Raw genomic sequence first — 11227 nt, 5'->3', positions numbered from 1 at the left:
TTTTTGCTTTGTGTTCTTGATCAATATAAAAAGTAACTGAGAAAAATATTTCTCTTATTCCCTTCATTTGTCTACAATAGTGATAACTTGGGAAATACATTGAAGATGCATTTTAGAGACAAGATCTTGTCCTGTTCCAGTCTTGACCTAATTTCTTACATTTGTATTTCTCACACATTTCCCTTACTGTGAATCTTGATGGTGCAAGTAAAAGCTTTTTTACTACAGAAAAATTATTATGAAACTCTGGGAAAAGTATTTTCATTCTGCATCATGTCCTAGTAAACTTACCTTGTTTCCCATCTTTCTTTTCCCCATCCCCATCCTCTGTGGGAGCACAGAGCTACTTTTAGCCCTCCTAAAAAATGCTGAACATTATTATCTGCTTTTCCAAGTAGTTCATCTCAAGGATAAATCTATGAATTGCAGACTTTGAAAGCCCACAACATTTCAGTGCTATTTTCTATCAATACATACTTTCCTTGTCATGGCAGTCAGGGTTATGAGCTCTGCTTAGCAATGGGAATCTTATTAATGGGACAGAAGGGTTTGTATCAAGGTACAGCTCCTGTGTGTTCCTGTGTGTGATTTCGTGATGAAAGACACCTGCTGTTCTTCCCACGCAGCTTTTGTTAATGTAAGCAGAGAAGTGTGAAAGTGAAAGTAAGGGAGCAGATTTGTTACTTTCCTTCTTCTTGCCTGCTGGGTGTCTGCCAGAAACTCATTACCTTTCTGATGGCTGTGATCCCATTACACTCGATCTGTGCCACCAGTTCAAAGTCTGCTGTGTTCAACTCAGATTCATGCAATCTAAAGCACTCACAGGAGCCACTGAAATCCCAGCTTGCAGCTAGGCCATGTGGAGTTGGATGTGAATGTCAGCACACTGATATTTTAAACACACCATAAAAGAAGCTATTAACTCCTGGTAGCCTGTATGCACCAGTACAGTGGCTGCCATATAGACAGACACAGTTTGTTCTAATACAGAGAGCAGTTCCTGTAATGAGCAGTTTTTACCTGATTATTGGGATGTGCCTTGCTGCTTCCTGTGTGGTCTGACCAGGTAATTTTGTTCCCATTTAATATGGAGAGGGACTTTTTAGCACAGTCATGCTATTGATAAAAGCACAGTCTACAGCCCCATCAGAATATTGTGAGTCAGGAAGTGTCTGTGTGCTGCAGGACCTTCCCAGCTCAAAGCCAGATCCAGTTTGTCTCTCAGGGAGTATCAGCTCAGAGGCAATATCCTGTAAATGCAGCAATAAACCCATTTACATCTCCGTGGTGTGGCCTGTGAGCTGCTCTGCCTGCTGGGTCTGTGCCAGGTAAGGGTTCTGGACACATTGGTTGTTATTGAATGGTTTCTCTCTTCCCACTCCTCAAACACAGCTGCAGCCAAACACCACAAGCCCCTCGAGGGAGATTTTTCTATTTTGATGAATCTAAGTCACCATTCAGTAACTGGAGGTTTGAGCTCCCGTGTTCCACCAAGCATCTGCTTTCAGACACAGGAAACATATGTGGCAGAAGCTTTATTTGTTACATAAAAGTTTTCTAAAAATAAACAGCATTGTGCTAGAGTGACAGCTATAAACACCCCTGAAACTCCCATCCAACATCTGATGTAAAATGACTTTAAAAGGGAAATAAGAGTCACAGGAACACTTCCCTGGTCATTGTGGTTTGTGTCAGGCACTTGCCCTCATGCAAAGGAGCTGCTGGGGTCACAGAGCACAAGTGCTTGAAACAAAAGAGATGGAAAGGCAAGTTTTATAGTGATACTAGCATTTTAAAATTTCACAGTTTTACTATATTGGTAAATTAATAATAGAGTTTGCAATCTATGCTTATAAGGCTTCACAGTGTACAGACAACAGAGTTCAGAATCAAAGCCACCAAAATCCCCCATTCACAGGGGAAGGTGGTGAAATGGACTTAACCGACTCAGCTGCAACACATTGAAACTTCTTTCTAGTCAGCAGGATCTCCTCCTCCTAGACATGATTGATGTAATTAAAATAATTTCTGAACAGCACCTCCTAGAGTATGAAACATTATCATCTTAACTGCAAAACATCCACACATGTAACCACCTTAAGAAGAAATCAAACATTCTCTGCTCTATGATTTTGTAGTGCAATTTTTGAAGTACCTGTTATTCAGTGTTTATTCATGACTAGCAGGGTTAAATTAGAGGTTGGGGGAAGATAGATGAATGAAATTAAGTCCCTATTTGACAAAAAGTAATATGATTTTACTATGGAACTTTCATACACACACACACATATTTTGAAATGTTCATCCCTTTTTATTTATCCATATTCCTAACAATTTTGAGTCAGACAGAGAAAATTTTTTTCATTTAAAATTTCATCTCTTGTTTATTTCCACTTCACCAATGTCTAGGTATCACGGCAAGGACTCCAACAGTGTTCATACAAACAAATATCCAAGCAGAGATAATACAATTCAGCATTTATATATTAGCCAGCAGAAGTGAGAGGGTGGGATAGCAGTAATTTTATGTCAGCCTTTACTGGTGCTCACAGCACTCTGCTCCAAGCAGTCATAACTTTTTCTGACCTCTCTCAATAACGGGGGGCTTTTTTTTTTTTTTTTTTTTTTTTTGAGTGGGGGAAGGGGAGGGGGTTTCTGGGTTTTTTTTTTTTGTTCTTTTGTTTGTTTTGGTTTTGTTGTTGTTGTTGTTTTTGTTTTGTTTTGTTTTCTGCATGGGCTTCTACAGCAGCTGTTAGAAGTATTCTGGCCAAATCTTTCAAGAATCCACTGCAGGGTTTCAAGTGAGGTCATTTATTAGTCTGAAATATATTCATGACAATGTAAGAACCTCACAGATGAATGCTGTAATAGCTGTATAGTGTTCATGCCTGAGTGAAATGTTTAAGAAAATTAATCTTAAACAGTAGGCACAGTTGTAGATGGGTGGTCTGGTGATATTGTGAGCAAACCATAGTTGCCTATTTCATGGCACTCATTACAGGTCCTCTGAGTAGTAGCTGAAATTATTTTTTGTAGGGAAAATCTGCAAAAGCTGGTTTCAGAAAGGAAAGAATTGAGAAGCTTAAATTTAAAGTTTATATCTGGATCAGCTGAGGCTTAGGGATCAGAGCTGAGATCTTCCAAGCTCATCTCTGTAGCATTGCTTTGACATCATAAGCAACTTACACCGTTGCCTTAGGGGTGGGTGTGTCTGTGCAAAGTTCAGGCTTTCTTTTTGTAACCACTGGAAGATGTATGCTTTGCAGCTGGTCTCCATGGGCTGCTCCACACGAAGCAAACCCAGAGCTCTCTGAAGAGCAGCTCTGATGCTGCTGGCTCCAGGGACAGCTGCAGGAGAGCAGTGGGCCAGGGTGGCTGGGGTGGGGCTGGCCAAGGGGAAATGCCCTGGCTGTGGGCTTAGGAGTGCTAGTTATGGCACATGACAGAAATTTGTTACACAACAGCCAGGGGCAGTTGTGGTTGTGCCATTCCTCTTGAAACCCATGTTTTCTGTGAAACTGTCACAGCCTCCAGGAAACACAAGGCTGCCAACTGCTGCCTTAGCTGGCTGGCAGATACCCCACAGATGTTCTTCTTCTTCTTTCCCCACTGGGAATTCCAGAGTCAGGGCCACAGCTGCAGCTGTGAGCTGACTGTGACAGGCACCTGCCCATCTTCTGACTTGGGCTGGCTTGCTATTACCTGTTGGGGCCAAGAAAAGTAAGTTTTTGTATTCATGCTTAATTACAGATGTGACATACTTTTAATATCAGTGTTGCTACTATTTAAAATGCTTCCCTTGAGAAGAAACACAGGACTGGCATTCATGTGTTAGATCACAAGAGTAATGATATCTATTGATACTGAAGAGATGTCAGTGAATTAAATATAGTGTTACATATTGCCAACCTCCTTCATTCACCCACTGTACAATCTCAGAGATATTTTCTCTTTTATAAGCCAAACTTGAAACTGAAAAAAGCAAAGCAGAGTGGCAGTGTGAAGTTGCAAGGAAAGATCCAACAGTTGAAACAGAAACTAAAGAAAGAACTGAGCTTCCAATGTGCTTCTTGTTTTCCACACTCCAAATCCTAGAGTTCACCCTGACATGCATCTTCCTTTTTCAGTAATTCATTTGTTACCTCAGCTTCTCTCTCATTTCTTTAGGAAAACAGATTAAACAAATATGCCTAAATTGGAAACCAATCTTAAGCATTGCTCAAACTGTAGCCACTGGAACCTGTGTTTCCAGAACAGCAGTAGCAAAAGCAGTAGCAGTAGTAGTTTGTAATTCTCACAGTATTATTATTGAATCATCCAGAAGCACTAAGTTTGGAACAATGGCCTGCTATGCTGGATGTTATTCAAACATAAAAGAAAATCCCACCTATAATCTCAAATCCATTCAGTTTGACTGTAGAGAGAAAACTGGAATGGTTGGACACAAGAAATCCTAAAGAACACAAAGAATGAAAAGAAGAAATATCAGACACTTCAAACCCACGGACCTAGAAAGGAATTTGAGCCCAGCAGTTGTCTCAAGATGAGGACAGAGATGAAGTGTCTGAGGAGACACTGCTGAACATGTTGGTGCTGGCTGTTGGGAGCAAAACAACTGAGGGGTAGGGACTATCCTACTTAGAAACTTTGCTTACAGCACTGACAGTCACACTGAGCTAGAAGTCAGAAGAACGTTTAAGATGAAAATGGGAGAATCAACAACATTATAAAATAATTTTTCAAGTATGGATGGAAGAAAGTTTGGTAGTTGTATTAGCTAAAAATTGTTTCTATTAGCTTTTTAAAAGATGAGAGCATTCTTGAGATGGGTGGAGAGCAAGACAAGGAGGTGAGAGGTTCCCTTTGTAGCATGTGTGACATTTACAAGGTGGGCAAAGTCCTGGGCAGCCTTTCCCACAGACACTTTCCTCAGCAGGAGTAAACAGCTACTTGGCATGTAAAGCAGCTCTTTGCCAGCTTGCCCTGCCAGTATTTTCTCTGCTGATACCATTCCTTACCCATTACAAAGTGCAAAAGCTGTCCCCATTAGCTGGCAATGAACACTATTCATCCTTTGGTAGGGGAAGACCCTTGAAAGAAATTGAAGGGCTGTGGACATTATCTAAATAAGGAAGAAACATCTGTTACCTCAAAAGGGGAAGTGGCCTCTTAATGGGTTACAGCTCAGTCTTTGCAAATGACTTGAAAGCGATATGAGGACTTTCATAATTTTCTTGGGCTTGGGCTGGTTTCTGTTGCTTACATAAATGCAAGTGTGTCTGGTAAATTTTCCTAGCAGTCAGTTGCCTGTATCTATCACCCTCTGACTAAGTCTGAGAAATGCAGATTTTTTTTATGCAGCGTGAACAGTTGGGGAATGCTGTTTTTTTCTACCCAGTCTCTCAAGCTAAGGCTCAAACAGTGTCTGTCATCATGTCAGCCACATCCTGGGCTGCACCAGCAGCAGCGTGGGCAGCAGGGGAGGGAGGGGATTCAGCCCCTCTGCTCTGCTGAGACCCTCCTGCAGGGCTGAGTCCTCACAGGGGCACAGGAAGGACATGGACCTTGGGGAGAGCCCAGAGAGGCCACCAAGGGCTCCAGGGAGATGGAGCACCTCTGCTCCATGAGGAAAGGCTGAGAGAAATGGGATTGTTCAGCCTGGAGAGAAGAAGGCTTTGGGGTGACCTAACTGTGGCCTTCCAGGAGCAGTAGGGAGCTGACAAGAAAGATGGAGCAAGACTCTTAACAAGAGCCTGGAGTGACAGGACAAGGGGAATGGGTTCAAACTGACAGAAGATAGATTTAGATTAGATAGAAAGGAGAAACTCGTTACTGTGGGGGTGATAAAACACTGGAATGAGTTGTTAGAGAAGCTGTGGCTGCCCTATCCCTGGAAGTGTTCAAGGCAAGGCTGGACTGGACTCTGAGCAACTTGGTCCAGTGAAAGTTGTCCCTGGCCATGACAGGAGGGTTGGAATGAGATAACCTTCAAGATCCCTTTCCAACCCAAACCATTCTGTGATCATCTTGCTTCAAGATCTCTCCCCAAATGTTACTACAAAGATCTCCTCTCTAATCTGTCACTGCTACCTGCACCCTGCTCACTCACAGTTAACCATCCCACCACCATGGGAGATTTTGGAGCATAAAGCACTTACAGAGTCCAGCAGTGAGTAAAAGCTTTAATAGGATATTGGAGTTTTTGCAGGCTATAAGCAAGGAACAGGAAATGCTGTAAATACACTAATGTATTGGCTCTGTACTGCAGTGCTCAGGCCAACACTCACATCAATGTGGTTATCCAGGAGGAGAGCTTGGGGGTTCAGTGTTTTCTTGGGGGAAAGCTGCTGGAATGCCCCAGGCAGTGCTGTGGGGCTACACAACAAACCTGCAGCCCCCAGACAGTCAGTTCATTCAATGTGATGGTACCAGCTGATCATCTGACAGATCAATGCAAATACAGGCAATGGGACATTCATTAAATTACCAACAGCAATGACTAACTTGATGCAAGATTCTCTGTCTATGTTTGCAACACAGACTCAGCTGCCTGCCTCAGAGGATGTGAAATGCAGGGAAATGGCTCCTTTCCAGGGTGCAATGACTGAGGCAGAGACTACAGTCTACAGAGGTTTCCTGTGAAGGGAATACAAGCTAATACTGGGACACCAAGCATCAGTGTAAGCAGAATTTCACTGCAACTTGTGTTGCTGTCCTTTACACACTGTTTTTAATCATAATTTGCTTTGGCCCATAGCCATAGGTCTTTGCTGCCAAGTCCCTAATTTATGCATGTGAGATGAACAGTGATCCATATATTAGCTTAACCATTTGCAGCCCTACTACAGTGAGAGTATTGCATGAATTGCTAACAGATGTTGAGAAGAACTTTTGTAATTTTGAGTCAGAAGATGGCTGCTCACAATCTGCAGAGTTCTTTTGCTGTCTCCTCAGGGGAATTGCTTCAGAAGCTGTTTCTCACAGTTGGTTTTCAGACTTTGCTGATTATTTCCTTTCTGCTGTCTGAGCAAGGGTAAGATTGCAGAGGGCTTGAGTGAATTCACCACCTGAAAAGAGGCTTGAGCTAGCACTGACTGCCTCAGATGAAAGGGAAGTATGAGAAAAAAGCAGAGAGGGTGATAAAACCTCAGCAGCAATTGCCTCCATTTGCTGTTCATGGGAGCCAGTACAGCCTTGGGTTGTCCTGTAGGGATTTTCACTTATGCCCTGGCCCCATGGCATTGCAGGGTAGAAAACTCTTTGGTCTATAGAGATGAAGAGTCTGTGATATGAAATTGGACAATTTCTGTGCCAAAATGCCCTGCTATTTACACTGGTACTGACAGCTGCATTTTGGGCTGTTAACTGCAAGGAGATTACAGCAATTGCCTTGTTCCAGCTCTTCCCTTTGCCATTTCTGCACCCAGGAAAATTCCACCCAAATTTTCTCTGCGCTCTCCATCATTGAAAGAGAATCTTACAGAGCCACAGTGCAGATCACAGACCTTTGAATGGTCCAGTCAAACTCACAGGAGTATAAAAAGACAGAAACAACATACAAAACATTCACACTTCACTTCAAAAATGACTTGGCCAAATGTGTCTCTGCAATTCATTTGTTCCAAAGGTCAAAAAACTTAGGGTGAATGGTATTTGCATATTTTCTGATCTTCAAACCAGTTGACCTACAAGTATAAAACAAATTCAACTAAAGAATTGCTTTCAGGACACTTTGCTTTGTAGATTGCATCCAGAATAAGAAAACATCACTTCCAGGGGAACAGATGGTCTGGTTCTCCCTCCATTGGCCTTTCCTTCCTACTTCCCTTCCTCCAGCTATAACAACTATTTGCAAGGTGGCTCATTATTTTGGGGGACAGTGAGGTGGTTATTTTTGGCCTTGTCCCTCATTTCTGAACAATGACAATCAAACATAGGTCAAATGCAAGGATTTTTTTATAGGATAAATGTACAAAAATTGATTTACACATGCAGAAAAATCTAGAATAGAGCAGGTCATAAATTTCTTTCATTTAAGAATTTAACATTAAAATCATCAAGCAGAATGTTTTGGCAATCCAGAGGTGGCTCCTGCCCTGGTCTTTTTGTATGGACAGGGAAGTTTGGAACAGAACCATGTTTTGTGAGATGAGAATTGCAGTGGTTGGAGCTTGGGGTGAAGCTCTCATGCCTCTGCCTGAACTTGCACTGGGCACAAGCATTTAAAACATTGGAAAAAATATCATGAGAGCTGGAGATCTAGAGGAAATTTGCAGAGACTGGGAGGAGGAAGGAAATGAATGGGCAAGTGAAGCTGGGGCAGCAGCAATTAGCAGAATAAATGGACAGAGAGAAATCAGTGGTAGCTCTCTGGGCAGAAAGCACTTGTTTGCCAGGCAGAAGAGTACCCCAGGAAAGGGATGTAATGGGACCAGCAAAGGTGCAGAACAGCACTGGAAAACATTTGTAATCTTTCAGCAAGTCTTTAAACAATTTTCCTCTCCACTGTGATCAATTTTGCTGTTAGTCTGGGCTGGTTTGTGTGTGGTGAATGTAAATGACACCAGTTGGTTGCTAAGGTGTGCACCAAATGCAAAACTGAATGTCTGGTTCATGACAAGGAACTACTCTGGCTTGTATCTGCAGCTGATGCTGTTTTACACAGTAAGGCATGAAGATCTTGATCCTGTCAACATTTACAACTGTAGCATCTTAATATTTGTTCTTAAATTACTTTGAGCACATACAACTATGTGTTCAGACACTTTGCTCTGGATTCTACAAGGAACTCATTGAAAGATGAAAAAGCAGAAGCAATCAACATTAGCTTGCTAAGAGCACTCCAATAGGAGTTCAGGATCCTCAGAAAAAGTGCCATGAGACCCAAACTTTTTTTTTTGTTCAAAAATACCTTGTGTTTCACAGGCAGCTTTTTGTAGGTTTTTTGGGTTTTTTCCCCCATTTCTATTTTAGTTTAACCCACCATCTGAGAACTGAAAGGCAGAAAATCCCCACCCAGCAGGGAAAGCCTTACAAGTCTTCAAAGAAGAAGACCTATTTTGCAACTGGGGTGGTTTCCCACCATGATGGTGAACAGGCACAGTAGCACTTTTTTTTTGCAGCCTGAAACTTAGGAAAACTTGGATTTCATTTGCCCATATTTTCATTTGTTAAGTAGGGAGCAGAGAAGGAAGTGGGGCTAGATGAGACCCAGTCACATCAAGCTCTGGCTTGAATCCATCCCCTGAGTATGGCCCAGTTCCACATCCTCTCCCAGTTTCCCAGGTCAAGGTGGGGCCAGTGGGAGCCAGAGCTGCCCAGTGCCCCAGAGGGTCACAGTCTGTAGATGTAAGGCTAATTACCACAGATTGGAGAGTCAGGAAATTGATAATTAACTAACTGCTGATTTCAGATGACCACATATGGGAAGACAGAAAATATTATATAAGAAGGGAAGGAAAACATCCTATGCTGAGGCCACAAGTGAACTTTGAATTGAACTCCTAATTACTTCCATTATGTGAAAAAATTATTTTTATAATCCAACAACTGGCTTTTCTTGCCCTCAGCAGAACATTAGTCATTTGAGTAGTAATTTTTTGGCACTGAAGCAGAGATCAGACTTCAGTACACTTCATAATACACAGAAGGAGGAATTTTTCAGCCAGAGGCCCAGCTGATAGCAATGGTCAGATTGCAAGCAGTGGCTTTTGGCCACAAAAAAGGAGTGTCCTTGAAGCTCACTTGTAGTCTGCTACCCTGAAGACTCAAGCTAGTTCGCTTCTTATATTTGTATTTCAGTTCTATTTCACTCTTGTACCCTAGATTTGGGAAAATATTAATATTCAGACCATGACTGATTGTGCATGGTTTGCTATTTTAGCAGGATTTAATATAACTAACTTCTGGAAAACACTGAGAAACTCTCACTTATTCTTTCAGATGTTTTAGGAAGACAATGATTTATTAATAAACACAGAATTACCATTTCTGAGTTCAAGGTGACAAATAAGCCCTGGTACAAGTTTGCAGCTGGTCAGGGAATGCCACTGCAACTGACTGAGCAGGAAAAGACCCCTGATGTTTCAATAACAAACATGGCAACATATAGAAAATTAATGGTGAGTTAAAATACACCCAAGACTTCTCTCATTATAAATATGCTGTCTCCATGTCTCCTTTGCAATTATTCATTGCCTACTTTGTAAGATTATAAAAGCCTGATCACATTTCCATTAAAATCAAAGGCAAATATTTCAGTGCTCTTTGCACAGGATTAGACCCTTATATTTCAGTAGCAATATTTACTCCACAGAAGAAGTTTCTTTGGCTATACTTATGTTCTGATGTAATTTAATAGGTGTGTTTCAGACAGAATTATATAGATTTGAATATGGCCCTTCTGAGGTAAAGAACTGTAAAATTCCCCACCAGGAATTGATCTTTGCCAACATTCATTGATAACTGAAATTAATAAATAGGAACTGGTAGGCTATCTTTCTGAAGTAGCACTCAGAGCCTGGATAACATTTTAAAATGCTGTAAAGAGGAAATACATATCCTGTCTGGCAAGCTGAGGTATAAAACATGATACATGCAACCAGATGGCTGCACAAAGTTGTCTGAAATTGCAGAAGGAGATCACAGCTTTCCTCTGTGGCTACAAGAACCTGCCAGGAAGGTCTTGTGCTGTGCAGGAGCTACAGCAGGGCTTGGCTGTGGAGTTAAAAAGTCACTAAGTAGGCAACTGGGATGAAAGAAAAATATGGTATACTAATGGGGATTTTCAAGAGTTTTTGCACTTGTTCTTTTCAATTTTTTTTTCCTATGCTGCTGGCTTTAATACTTTGTTTTTTCCTTTCTAGCCAGTATCAATAGTTTTGGTTCCCTTTTTTGGTTTGCTTTTAAGAACCTGCTACCTGCAGTGTCCCCATAGAAGCACTGTGCTGTGTATGAGAGTCTTGTGCACATCAGAAACTTTACTCACAGCTATTCATAACTGAATAAAGTGACTATCACTTTCCCAAAGCCTCTTTCACCATCAAAGAGGAACAGCTGAGCAATAGGATCAAAGTTTGCATCTAAGAGTGCTTCAGAAAGTACCCATTAAATCATTCAGCAACAGCTTTTTTCAGCCTTCAAAACCAGAAATGGCAGTCTGGAAAACACAAAACCTCTTCTTGCATGGATCCCTGCACAGGGAGCCTGAAGATGTGGAAGGAGGAGG

Source organism: Erithacus rubecula (genome assembly GCF_903797595.1).
Source record: "Erithacus rubecula genome assembly, chromosome: 1".
In the NCBI taxonomy this organism is placed as follows: Eukaryota; Metazoa; Chordata; class Aves; order Passeriformes; family Muscicapidae; genus Erithacus; species Erithacus rubecula.
Note: the sequence above shows the minus strand (reverse complement) of the source record.